The sequence below is a fragment of the Amblyraja radiata genome, chromosome 4 (genome assembly GCF_010909765.2).
Source record: "Amblyraja radiata isolate CabotCenter1 chromosome 4, sAmbRad1.1.pri, whole genome shotgun sequence".
Lineage (NCBI taxonomy): Eukaryota > Metazoa > Chordata > Chondrichthyes > Rajiformes > Rajidae > Amblyraja > Amblyraja radiata.
This window is the reverse complement of record NC_045959.1, coordinates 31,851,546-31,865,573: the sequence shown is the minus strand read 5'-3', so window position 1 is coordinate 31,865,573 and position 14,028 is coordinate 31,851,546.

Genomic DNA, 14,028 nt, shown 5'->3' with positions numbered 1-14,028 from the left:
TTAAAGGTTTCCCATAATAGCGGTGCAGAAATACCTGGCGTGTCATTTATTTCGAAAAAAAGTTTTATTTGTTCTTTTATATACTCATAACCCTGCGGGTTATTTAATATATGTACATTGAATCTCCAAAAAGGTTTTATACCCGGCATTCCCTCAATTTTAAGTATAAAAGTCAATGGTGAATGATCAGAAATAATACTATTATGATATGATGGTTTATTCGTATACGGGATTAATTTTGTGTCCAATAAAAAATAATCAATTCGCGAATAAGTTTTGTGAACTGATGAATAAAATGAGTATTCCCTACCGCTTGGATAGGAAAAAACTATTACTAAAATTAAATCGGATAAGGGTGAGTTTTTAACACTGCCTAAGGATATTAACAAGAGGTTTGCCCAATTTTATCACAATTTATATACATCTAAAATAAATACAGATGTAAGTAAAATCACAAATTTTTTAGATAATTGCAAGCTCCCAAAATTGGATAGTTTAGAACAAGAGCAATTAGGAGCACGGATTACTAGTGAAGAAATAAAACAAATAATAAACTCACTGAAAAATGGGAAGACCCCAGGACCAGACGGTTTTAGTAATGAATTTTATAAAAGATTTCAGGAGTCAATTATACCAAGATTATTCAATTTATACACGCAGGCTTATACCGAAAATAAACTACCAGAAACCCTAGCAGAAGCAACAATAACACTTATACCAAAAAAAGATAAAGATTTAGATGAACCGGGTTCTTATAGAGCTATTTCACTACTAAATACGGATCAGAAAATTTTAGCAAAGATTCTAGCTAGAAGGCTAAATATTTATATTAACAATTAATAAATACGGATCAAACGGGATTTATACCCAAAAGACAATCATTTAATAATTTGAGAAGGCTTTTCAATATAATGTACTCTCATAATGAGGACAATGAAGATATTTCAGTTATCACGCTGGATGCAGAGAAGGCATTTGATCAAGTAGAATGGCAGTATTTATACAAGGTACTCCAAAAATTCAATATGGGAGAGAATTTTATTAGATGGGTTAAACTACTTTACGATAGACCTACGGCAAGAATATTAACTAACAATACGCTATCTCCAAAATTTTACTTATCAAGGGGTAATAGGCAAGGGTGTGCCTTATCACCATTGCTATTTGCCCTTATGATAGAACCGTTGGCCGAAAGGATTAGAAATCACCCGAATATTCACGGATATAACACTAAGGATTCAAAGAATAAATTTTCACTATATGCTGATGATATTCTTTTATATATTACTAATACACAAACGAGTATACCCACCTTATTAACACTAATTGAGGAATTCGGCTCTTTTTCAGGATATAGAATAAATTGGGATAAAAGCGAAATTATGTCTTTAAAACCACAGGATTCGAGACACTTACTAAAATTCCCCTTCAAAATTGCAACAGAAAAATTCAAGTATCTGGGTATTCAAATGACAAGAAGAGACAAATCATTATTTAGTGCCAATTTTATACCACTATTAAATAAACTGAATGATATGATTAAATTTTGGAAAACACTTCCGCTCTCATTGATAGGTAGAATCAACGCTATAAAAATGACTTTCTTACCACAATTAATATATTTGTTTCAAGCGATCCCAATATATATTCCAAAATATTTTTTCAAAAAACTAGATTCCACTGTTACTAATTTTATATGGGATTACAGAACACATAGAATTCAACGAAAGCATTTGTGCAAATCTAAAGAAGTTGGGGGTTTATCATTACCTAACTTTATGTATTACTACTGGGCAGTGCATATTAAGAACATAATGTACTGGCTGGATAGTTCCACTCAGCAGTTGGAGTGGATAAGAATGGAGAAAGAGGAGTGCTATCCGCACGATATAGGAACGATCCTGCTCTCACCGATAAAATTGAATAGTATAATATACAAGAAGAACCCAATTATTCACAATATAATAAGAATTTGGAAACAAATAAAAGTATCCTTGAAATTAAATAATTTATCAGTACTAACCCCACTATTGAACAACCCCGCATTCAAACCTTCTCTCATCGACAACACATATCAACAATGGGATAGACTGGGGATTAGGAAAGTAGGGGATATGTATGAATTGGGTAAACTGTTATCATTTCAACAATTAAAATTTAAATTTAAATTGAAGGATAATCAATATTTTAAATATATACAGGTATGTGACTTTATGAAGAAATATATACATAGATTTCAAACTATATTTTTAGACCCTTTAGAAGAAGCAATGAATATTAAGGCTGATTCACAAAAATTAATTTCATACTTTTATAATAATATATTAGATAGAGAATCACCCTCAACAGAAGCACTAAGGGAAGATTGGGAACATGAGCTAATGATAAAGATCTCGAAGGATAGATGGGAAAAGTATTTGATGAATACACATAACTGTTCTATTAATACAAGACATAATTTAATTCAATTCAAATTATTACATAGACTATATTATTCAAAAACGAGGTTGAATAAATTTTATCCAAACGTCTCTCCCAGATGCGATAAATGTTTGTTTCAAAACGCTAATTTAACACATTCATTTGTAGGATGTACAAAGTTGAATAAATTTTGGAGTGATATATTTGATATATTTACAAAGCTCTTCAAGTCAAGAATAGAACCCAAAATGGAATGGATTATATTTGGAATAATAGGAGAAGATACCAATTTAAATAAAGACCAAAATGTTTTTTTAATTATGGGTTAATAATTGGAAAGAAATTGATACTTAAATTTTGGAAAAATACAACCATACCAACTGTTAAAATGTGGATTAGGAATATGATGGACATAGCACGCCTTGAAGAAATGAGACTCCGACTAATAGATAAATATGACCAATTCTTAAGGAGTTGGTCTCCTTTCATCGACTTTTTGGAATCATGTGATGCAGCGGTACCATAAGGATTGCTGATTTCAGTTCATGACGTGGATAGATCTACATCTCCGAATATAGATTTGAAAAATTCTCTTTTAAGGGGCCTTTTCTTCTATTTCTACTTTCCACCTTTTCTTTTTTATTTTATTTTTTTATTTTTATTTTTTATATCCACACTTCACATTTTTCTACTCTCTACCATCTATTTTCCACTCTTTCCCCTTTCTATTGTTTTCTTTTTCTTGTCTTGCCTACTCATAACATAAAACTAGAGGTTGTACATATAATGGATTACGGTATGACATAGTTGGCACCTAAAATTAGGTGCCACTGTATTGTTTTGTATTGTATTAACTTCTAATAAAATAAACAAAAAAAAAAAAACAAAAAAAAAAGAATGAACAGCAGATGCTGCTTCAAACCGAAGATAGACACAAAAAGCTGGAGTAACTCAGCGGGACAGGCAGCATCTCTGGAGAGGAACCGGTGACGTTTCGGGTCGAGACCTTTCTTCAGCCTGGATAAGAATAAGGGAATAAGGGAAACGAGAGATGTAGACGGTTATGTGGAGAGATTAAGAACAATGAATGAAAGATATGCAAAAAAGTAACGATATAAAGGAAACAGGCCATTGTCAGCTGTTTGTTGGGTGAAAATGAGAATCTGGTAGTGCGACTTGGGTGGGGGAGGGATAGAGAGAGAGGGAATGCCGGTGGCTACCTGAAGTTAGAGATATCAATATTCATATCACTGGGCTGTATGCTGCCCAAGCGAAATATGAAATGCTATTCCTCCAATTTGCGTTTAACTTCACTCTAACAATGGAGGAGATCCAGTAAGATGTTCACTGTTATTGTAGACACAAAGAACTGCAGATGCCAGATCATTCGTGGTTGGTGTTTAGTTTCATTCCTGCTTTAATAGAGTTTCATTGATTAAATTATTTTACTGCAGTGATACGCTTCCTTTCGATTTAATTTTAACAGTCGCTGAAAGGAGTGAGACGTCCTTTTCCTGGACGGTAACGTGTCCCCCTTATCGATTTGTCGAGGGAGTGATGCTATAAATCCTAATCTCTGTAGTCTGCATGGGGCATACTGGTGTGGAACACTTTGGCATCGATTGAACGAAGGAGAACGTCTCCACACCTTCATGCTGTGTGGTTTCCCGTCCCAATATCAATAAAATATCAATAAAAACTTGTTACGTCCATTCAGGACAAGTGCTTGGAATTTTAATGTTATTATTTTTCCCTCAGTGATGCATGTGAATTCTGTGATGAAACAAGACACAACCTGTTATAAAACTTTAAAATGAATGATTGCAGTAATTTAATGAGCTTATGGCTAAATTACCAGAAATACATTTTCAACATTAATCAAGGTTGTTCAATATAAGATACTCGAATCTCAAATAAATCTTTATTCATCTTTCAGGATCAAATATGTTTTTGTATTCTGAGGGATTCAGTGCAATGAACTGTGGTGTTGTTCATAAATGGGGCAGGTGGTGGTCAGCCGATTGGGCAGATGAGTGGTTTGTGAAGTAATCGCTCTTTCTGCTGCTTACACTGTGTCTCTGAATGTCCCAGATACATGGCCTTGAATTCCTCAATACAAACCTCTCACTTCTGAGGTCTGAGGTTCCCACCTGCTTCAAAAGGGCATCAATTATACCAGTGCCCAAGAAGAGTAATACCCCTGTCCCACTTAGGAAACCTGAACGGAAACCTCTGGAGACTTTGCGCCCCACCCAAGGTTTCCGTGCGGTTCCCGGAGGTTGCAGGTGGTTGCCGGAGGTTGCAGGTAGTGGAAACAGGTAGGGAGACTGTCAAAAAATCTCCGGGAACCGCACGGAAACCTTGGGTGGGGCACAAAGTCTCCAGATGTTTCCGTTCAGGTTTCCTAAGTGGGACAGGGGCATTAGGTGACGTGCCTCAATGACTATCAACCTGTGGCACTAACGCCTGTGGTGATGAACTGCTTTGAGAGGTTGATCATGGCGCAAATCAACTCCTGCCTCGACAAAAACCTGGACCCACTGCTTACAGCCACAACAGATCAACGGTGGATGCGATCTCGCTGGCCCTCCACTCTGCTCTGGACCACTTCGACAACAAAAACTCAGGCTGATATTCATTGATTACAGCTCGGCATTTAATACTATCATCCCCTCCAAGCTGGTTGCCAAACTCACAGAACTGGGTCTCAGCACATCCCTCTGCAATTGGATCCTCAACCTCCTCATTCACAGACCACAGTCTGTTCGTATTGGTGAAAATGTGTCAGACTCGATAACAATAAGCACGGGAGCACCCCAAGGCTGCGTGCTCAGCCCCCTGCTGTACTCACTCTATATCATGACTGCGTAGCCGATCATAGTGCGAACTCCATCATCATGTTCGCTGATGACACCACTGTTGTGGGATGTATCACTGATGGGGATGAGTCAGTATAGAAGAGAGATCGAGCAACTGTCCATATGGTGCCAGCACAATAGCCTGGCCCTCAACACCAGCAAAACCAAGGAACTGATTGTGGACTTTGGAAGGAGTAGGATGGGGACCCACAGTCCCGTTTATATCAACGGGTCGATGGTTGAAAGGGTCAAGAGCTTCAAATTCCTGGGCGTGCACATCTCTGAAGATCTTTCCTGGTCCAAGAACACTGATGCAATTATCAAGAAAGCACATCAGCGCCTCTACTTCCTGAGAAGAGTCGGTTTGTCAAGGAGGACTCTCTAACCTCAAAGGTGCATGGTAGAGAGCATGCTGACCGGTTGCATCGTGGCTTGGTTTGGCAACTTGAGCGCCCTGGAGAGGAAAAGACTACAAAAAGTAGTAAACACTGCCCAGTCCATCATCGGCTCTGACCTTCCTTCCATCGAGGGGATTTATCGCATGAATAATGTGTCTGATTCAAGAGCCTGACATTGGACATGTGAATGATATAGTCAGCCCAACATAGCCAATTGAATGTAATTAAGGCCCAATACATGGAATAGTCTTGGAAAAGACACTGGTATTGGTTTCAATGTCCTTCCATTGAACCTGGGAGATTTATTTGAGACATGTTGGCTGCAGTTTTCTAATGCCTTGTGATGCCTGCTGCAGGTCTCAAAATCATGGAGAAGGCCAGGGATCACTGCTGCACATGGCTCATAATAATTGTGCTAGCTCTGTAATCTTGGTCTTCAAAGAACATTTTCCTCAGTTGATCCAGGGCTTTGCTGGTGCATTAAGAGCACTATGATGCAACTGAGGCAGGTTAGAAGAGAATCTTTATTTGCAGATTTTGATGTAAGGCCTATCCTATTGTATGTTTCATTGAAAGTGTCAGTGATGATTGGATGGATGGATCTATAGCAAAATAATTTATAATTTGCAATGAAGGCCACTCATCAAAAAGTACCATTTTAGACCTTGCCATAACTCTTGACTCCATTGGTCAGGAGAATTGCGAAACAACTTCTTCAAAGTCACTGCCCACAGAAATTGGTCATATCTCTGGATTTTAATTCTAGATCTTTTAGTTACCTGTTCATAATCAAAAAACTACAACCCTTAGACACTTTTTAGATTGACTTCTCCAATGATATGAAGACAATGGTGCCAACGTACTATACAAACCCCAAGATGTATACAAATGAACATCATGATGATGTCTCATGAGATTCCACCTAGATCAGGGATAACAAACTCATTTTAGGTCACAGGCCGGAATGGGCAAAATGTAACTTCATGCAGGCCGAATCAGTTGTGCGCGCTCCCACAGCTTTCGTTGCCTTTGTTTTTTCAACCTGCTCTCATGTGTCTCAGTCTCTGCTATAACTACAGAGTGTTTCACTTTACGAATTTTGTTTCTTATGAAGAAGATTGCCTAGCAAGCATTACTTTTATGATTGGTATTAACTTACAGTCATAGGCTACAAAAAAATTGTGACGAGAGAGAGAAAAAAACGATGCTATTTAGGCAAAGATTGTTTCGGGAGCCACACCCTTTCCATTAATAAACCATTTGAAATCGAGCATTAGCAGACACAAATGTAGACCTAATGAAACAAATTGTAAATGTAGGCTACACAACTGCACCTAATTTTTATTAGCCTGCTTCCAGCAATCTTCTTCTTGCATATGGCAGTGCACAGCCTAAAGTTGTAGGACAACTTGTTCTATTTGATCTTATTTGATTGTGCACTCAGGTTGATTGCATTAGTCGAAACAGGGCGGACCACATGAAGGTTGCAATCACCCACCCCCCAGCAACCAAACTCAGACAATGAACACAGTTAGCCTCTAATTTTTATTGAAGTGATCACATTTACAATAATAGAATAGTCAGAAGATGAATGAATCACAGTATTATTATGAAACTCAATATTTCATAATGCATTTTGCTTACATGTCGCAGTGCATCAAACAGTGTCATTCATTTTTCACTTGCTGCTTCCAGACACCTGTCATCTCTTGGCTTTAATCTGCCTGTCAACATCAGGGACCTGTTTCTGGGCAGTTGTGATTTTCATAATGTCATTTAGATGTCTGTGTGTCAGCTGCCAGCGCAGTTTGGATTTGTTAATGTTCATTATTGAGAACGCTTGCTTAGAGAGATATGTTGTCCCAAACATGCAAAGGATCTTTGAGGCAAAGTCTGTCATCTTGAAGTACATCAGTCCCAGGTATTGATAGAATGAGTCCAGACCCACAGTCTCAAATTTATATTTCAAAGGTGAGTTACACTGAACTTCAATTAGTTTCATTTGGAGGTCCTCTGGCACATCTGATGCTGCGTTGACGGCAAACGGCGAGCAAAATAGTGAGAATTCCTTCTCGAGCTGAGTGAAGACTTGGAAACGATTCTGAAACTCACTTTTCAACTGTGATATTTTGTCCTTGTACCTGTCCATGTTGTCATTATTCCCATGAGCAACACACACAGACTGCAAAGAGGGGAAAGGAGCTGGGTTGCTCCAGGATAGTTGCATCTCCCACAGGCCTAATTTAATTTGAAAGGCAGGAATGCAGTCGTAATATTCCGTAAAAGTTTGTTGCGGCCTTGTATGTTAACATTAGCACATTTAAGTGCTCTCTTATATCCACCAAAAATGCAAGATCATGAAGCCAGTCTGGGTCATCCAACTCTCCCACTGGCTTCCCTTTCTCGTTCATCAATAGACAATTTCCGCACGTAATTGAAAAAGACTTTTGAGCACCAGCCCTCTGCTCAACCAGTGGACTTCAGTGTGGTAGAGGAGGCCGTGTCCAATATTACTTTCAGACAAAAGAGTGCCAAATTGCCGATGGTCGAGTCCCTTGGCTCTAATAAAATTAACTGTTTTGATTACTACATCCATGACATTGTCCATTTTCAGGCTCTTGGTGTATAATACAATGAAAATTCCAGAACTCCTGCTTGGATTCTCTGTCTGCACTTTCTCACTGAGTTTCGCAACAACACCTTCCTTTTTCTCGACCATGGACGGTGTGCCATCTGTTGCCACGCTGACAGCGTGACTCCTGTCAACCCCCAGTCTGTCCAAGGCCTCGACGAGGCTGGAGAAAACGTCACTCACCATTGTGGTGTTTGTCATGGGCACCATCTCCACAAACTCCTCGGTGACGGTCAAAGATGCATCAACACCACAAATAAATATTCCCAATTGAGCTGCATCAGTCACGTCGGTGCTCTAATCAATTGCAATAGAGAAGGCAATAATTTACTTCACTTTGTCTTTTAGTTGATTGTTCAAATCTCCTGCAAAGTCCCCTATTCTCTCAGCCACAGTATTTCTTGACAAGCTGATATTACCAAAAGCCTGTCTCTTCTCAGGGCCCACTAGCTCAGCCGCCGTCAGCTTTGATGAATTCCCCCTCTGTGTATGGCTTCGACGCAGCAGCTGTTTTGCTGGCAATAATATAGCTGGCCTCCATCATGTGTCTCTCGACTTTTGGTGAACACTGACTGCTGTTTTTTCAGAGCTGCTTCAAGCTCGTTTATCTTTTGCGTTCTGAGTCATCCTGCGTACTTGTCATATTGTACTCTTTTGCCACAGCCACTTGTTGTCCCTAGTAGTGTCCACCTACATCCCTCCCTCCAGCTTTACATTTCATTCCCCTCCTCTTTCCTTATCTGACATACTGTTGGGTTTTTTTTCACTTCTACCCTTTATCACTAAAGGGCCTGTCCCACTTTGCGATTTTTTTCGGCAACTGCGAGCGTTAGTGACTGACGCCCGTAAAACCGTCATGCTGTATGACATACACTCTGACGTATGCTGTCATGCGGGTCTCGCCTGGTTAGGGTCAGGGTTAGGGTTATGGTCACGGACCACAGATGGGCTGTAAAATATTCTTCCTTCAATGCATGGATTTTAAACATGAATATATTAAAATTAATACAATAAAATCAATTGTGCAAATGAAAAGATGTCTGAGTTTTATTTACAGATGTATTGCTCCGCTTCCAGATCTAATCACCGTCTCTAACTTTTCACAGGGATGGATTCAGTGAATGTAGACTGAACTCCCCTCTCCCCACCACCCCCTTCCCCCCCTCCCGCCCCCATCCCTCCCTCACCACTCCCCCCCACCTGTCTCCCCTCCCCTCTCCCCCCTTCTTCCCTTCCCCCCTCTTCCTCCCTTCTCCCCGCTCCACTCTTCTCCCCCTTCTCCACTCCCCCCCCTCTCCTCACATCCCATTCTCCTCCTATCCCTCCCTTCTCCCATTCTCCAACCCCCCCCCCCCCCCACTTTCCCCGACGCCTTCCATTTGTGGACCGAGCCTGCGACCAGTGTTCCAAACACACTATCCCACATATGCTAGGGACAATTTATACAAACCTGTGCGCCTTTGGAGTGCGGGAGGAAACCCTAACCTTCACCCTAACCCTAGCCCTAGCCCTAACTCTAGGTTGATAGGCTTGGTATAAGTATAAATTGGCTCTAGCGTGTGTGGGATAGTATGTGGGGGATCGCTGGTCAGTGCGGACTCGGTGGGCCGAAGGGAACTGTATCTCTGAACTAAATGTGGCAGGGGCCCCATGGGTTGGACTCGAACTCCCAATGTTCTGCCTGCTTGTTACGACTCCCGAATGCAAGTACTTCAGAGCCACGTAACACAAGTCAAAAACCAGGTTCAGGTTCAAAAAACAGTTTTAATTATTCATTGGAACACAAAACTCAAACCTGATTTAAACAACCCAGTCAGGGATATGGATAAACCGACAAACAATTTAACAATGCTCCAGCCAGCCACGCCATGGGCCGTCGAACCGGAGATTCCAAAACCTGCCCAAAGAGATACAACCCTGAAACCAAAATACAGGAAAACTCTAAGGTCAGCCCTTATCCGTCCCAATTCAATATCTGTTAACAAGGAATGGTGAAAATACACAAAGTTCTATGCCATGTGGTCAGGCTTCCTCGGCCCCCACCAACAGTCTGCTCATCAGTCAGAGTCTACGACGAAGAGGAGAATCCTGGGAAGCTCTGGTATTTATACTTCAGATGAGTCACCCGTCACCTGACGCAGCTTGGCCAATCGGGTACAGGAGCCTTTAACCCCTCGATTCCAGACTCACAGCCACGAGGCCTGTGCTTGGGAGAGAAACAGAGAGGTAAGTACATAGCATTCACCAGGGGGGGGAGCGCCTAACACCCCCACCCAAAGATACTGAATAAGTTTCTGAAAATGAACAAAAAAAACACCACCAAATTTCAGCAACTATTCAGTAGCAGACATCACTGGCGCGACAATGCATCAGCCAATGCATTATCTTTGCCACGGATATGTCTGATCTCCAAGTTGTAATCTTGCAGCTGCAAACTCCAGCTCATTAACCGCTGGTTCTTATTCCGCATATTCTGCAAGAATACCAAAGGACTATGATCCGTGAGTACGATGACAGGGACATTCGAGGAGCCAACATAAACCTCGAAATGAGTCAGAGACATTACAACCGCAAGGGTTTCTTTCTCAATGGTGGAGTACCACTTCTGATGACGATTAAACTTCTTAGAGAAGTACGAAACTGGATGCTCCACCCCATCTGAATCATCCTGTAGAAGAACTCCACCAACCCCACGATCACTAGCATCTACTGCCAGCTTAAATGGACGCTCAAAATCAGGTGCCGCAAGCACAGGTGCGCGCACCAGAAGACTTTTGGTCTGATCAAAGGCTTGTTGACACTCTGCGGACCACACAAAAGCTACCTTCGGACTCAGCAAATCCGTCAAAGGGGCAGCCACCACAGAGAAGTTTGGACAGAATCCTCTATAGTACCCAACCATAGCCAGATACCTACGGAGTTCAGTCCTAGAGGTTGGAGCAGGAAATGCGACAATATGCCCCACCTTTTCCTTGAGAGTGCGAACCTGACCCCGGCCCACTACCTTACCCAGATACGTTACCGTGGCCTGGCCAAACTCACACTTCCCCAGATTGATCGTCAGGTTTGCCTCCGCTAGACGATGAAATACCTCCTTCAGATGACCGATGTGTTCGAACCACGACCTGGAGCACACAACCAAATCATCAAGGTATGCCTCACAGAAGGACAAACCAGACAATACAATGTTCACCAACCGTTGGAAGGTTGCCGGCGCATTGCGCATCCCAAATGCCATTACCGTGTACTGAAGAAAGTCATCAGGCGTAACGAACGCAGAGATCTCCCTCGCCCGCCTAGTCAAAGGGACTTGCCAATAGCCTTTTAACAAGTCCAACTTAGACACAAAAGATGCACTTCCCACACGATCCACGCAATCCTCCATCCGTGGAAGAGGATAGCAATCCGGCTTAGTTACACTATTTAATTTCCGATAGTCCGTGCAAAACCTGTCCTCCCCATTAGCCTTCGTCGCCAGTAGACACGGAGAACTCCCCGGACTACAACTAGGTTCAGCAATGCCATGCCACCGCATATAGTCAACCTTACTTCTTAGACGATTACGCTTGTCAGGGTTGACCCGATACGGATGCTGTTTAATTGGCGTAGCACCGGCCACGTCAATGTCATGCTGCAGCACAGACGTCTGAGAAGGCACATCCGAGAACAGTGACACATTTGACTTCACCAAAGCAAGCAGGTCACCCCGCTGACTTCCAGTCAAATGAGCCAACCGCAAGGGAAGCGTCTCCAAAGCCTCAGAGTTACACAGCTTTCCCTGCGTCACTGCCACAGACAACCGTGCCTCCCCCACATCACCACCCGTGTCAGGGGGCAGCACCACTGCAGCCAAAACAGGCTTAGAAGGACATAGCTCCGACCCATCAACCTCCACAGGCTCCTGCTCATGGTACTGTTTCATCATGTTAACATGACAGAGCTGAGTCTTACGCCTCCGATCAGGGGTACCAATAACGTAATCCCTCTCACCAACCTTCTTAACCACCTGATAGGGACCGCTATACCGAGCCTGCAGACTGGAACCAGGAATAGGCAACAACACCAGGACCTTGTCACCTGGAGAAAAATTCCTACTAGAAGCCTTCCTGTCGAACCAGTCCTTCATCCTAGACTGAGCAGAAGCAAGATTACCCATTGCCAGTTCGCATGCCCTCCTCAGTCTAGAGCGAAAAGTACAGACGTGGTCTAAAATACTACGTTTTGTATCCTCCTGCAACCATTTCTCCTTCAGGACCCTCAACGGACCACGTACAGTATGCGCGAACACCAGGTCAGCAGGACTGAACCCTAAAGACTCATGCACGACCTCACGCACCGCAAACATAACTAGATGAACCCCCTCATCCCAGTCTTTTTCAAACTCCAGGCAGTAAGTCCTCAACATAGATTTCAAAGTCTGGTGAAACCTCTCGAGAGCTCCCTGGCTCTCAGGATGATACGCACTGGAGTAACAATGCTTAATATCTAACAACTTCATTACCTGACCAAAAACCTTCGACATGAAGTTGGTACCTTGGTCACTCTGCACAACCTTGGGCAAACCGAACAACGAAAAAAACTTAGTGAGAGACTTAACAATTGCAGGGGCAGTAATTCTACGCAAAGGGACCACCTCCGGAAAGCGGGTAGTCGCACACATAATTGTTAATAAAAACTTGTTGCCCACCCTTGTCCGAGGTAGAGGGCCCACACAATCAACTAGAATCCGCTCAAACGGCTCACCGACCACAGGGATTGGATATAAAGGCGCAGGAACAATCGATTGGTTCGGCTTTCCTGCCACCTGGCAAATGTGACAACACCTGCAGTGCTGTTTCACGTCCTTTTTCAACCCTGGCCAAAAAAAATTCCGTAAGATGCGGTCATACGTCTTATTGACCCCCAAATGTCCACCCAGAGGACCATCATGAGCCAAACAGAGTATCTCGTCCCTATACCGACGAGGCATCACAATCTGATCAACCACGCTCCAATCATCATGCCCAGATATATCCAAGGGAGACCACTTTCGCATCAGTAAGCCATCCCTTAGAAAATACCCCTTTGCTGTGGAATCCATATCCCCCTCAGGCACTGCGCAGTCGAACAGATCAGATAAACCTGGATCACTCTTTTGCTCCTCAACCAGCCGGTCACGTGACAGTGACACCGGCACATTTCCAGACACTATCCCATCTTGAGATGGAGAAACACCCTTCACCACACAGGATCTATCATCCTGATCCCCAAAAATGCTCTCACTCAGGTCCACCACATCCTCAAACTTCGCCTGGCTCTTAGCCATAGCCCTCGTGACAGCACAAGCTGCGAAGACCTTTGGATGCTGCATAGCCAATCTATCAGGACTCTGCACCATCGGAACAGCCGTCACCTCAGGAGTGACTAAAACTTTACCTCCTGCCAAGTCATTCCCCAAAATCACAGAAACTCCCCCAACGGGAAAACACGGCCGTAACCCAACAGTTACCCGGCCTGAAACCAACTCGGACTCGAGACGCACGGTATGCAAAGGCACTACCATGTCATCCATCCCGAATCCTACCACTGGGACACTTGACCCAACCGATGATTCCCCAGAAAACGGCAGTACACCATCCAATATAAAGGACTGAGTAGCACCAGTATCACGCAAGATGGATACTGGAACTCTATCACCCCCATCCTCTAGAGAAACAAAACCATTCATGATGAACGCAGA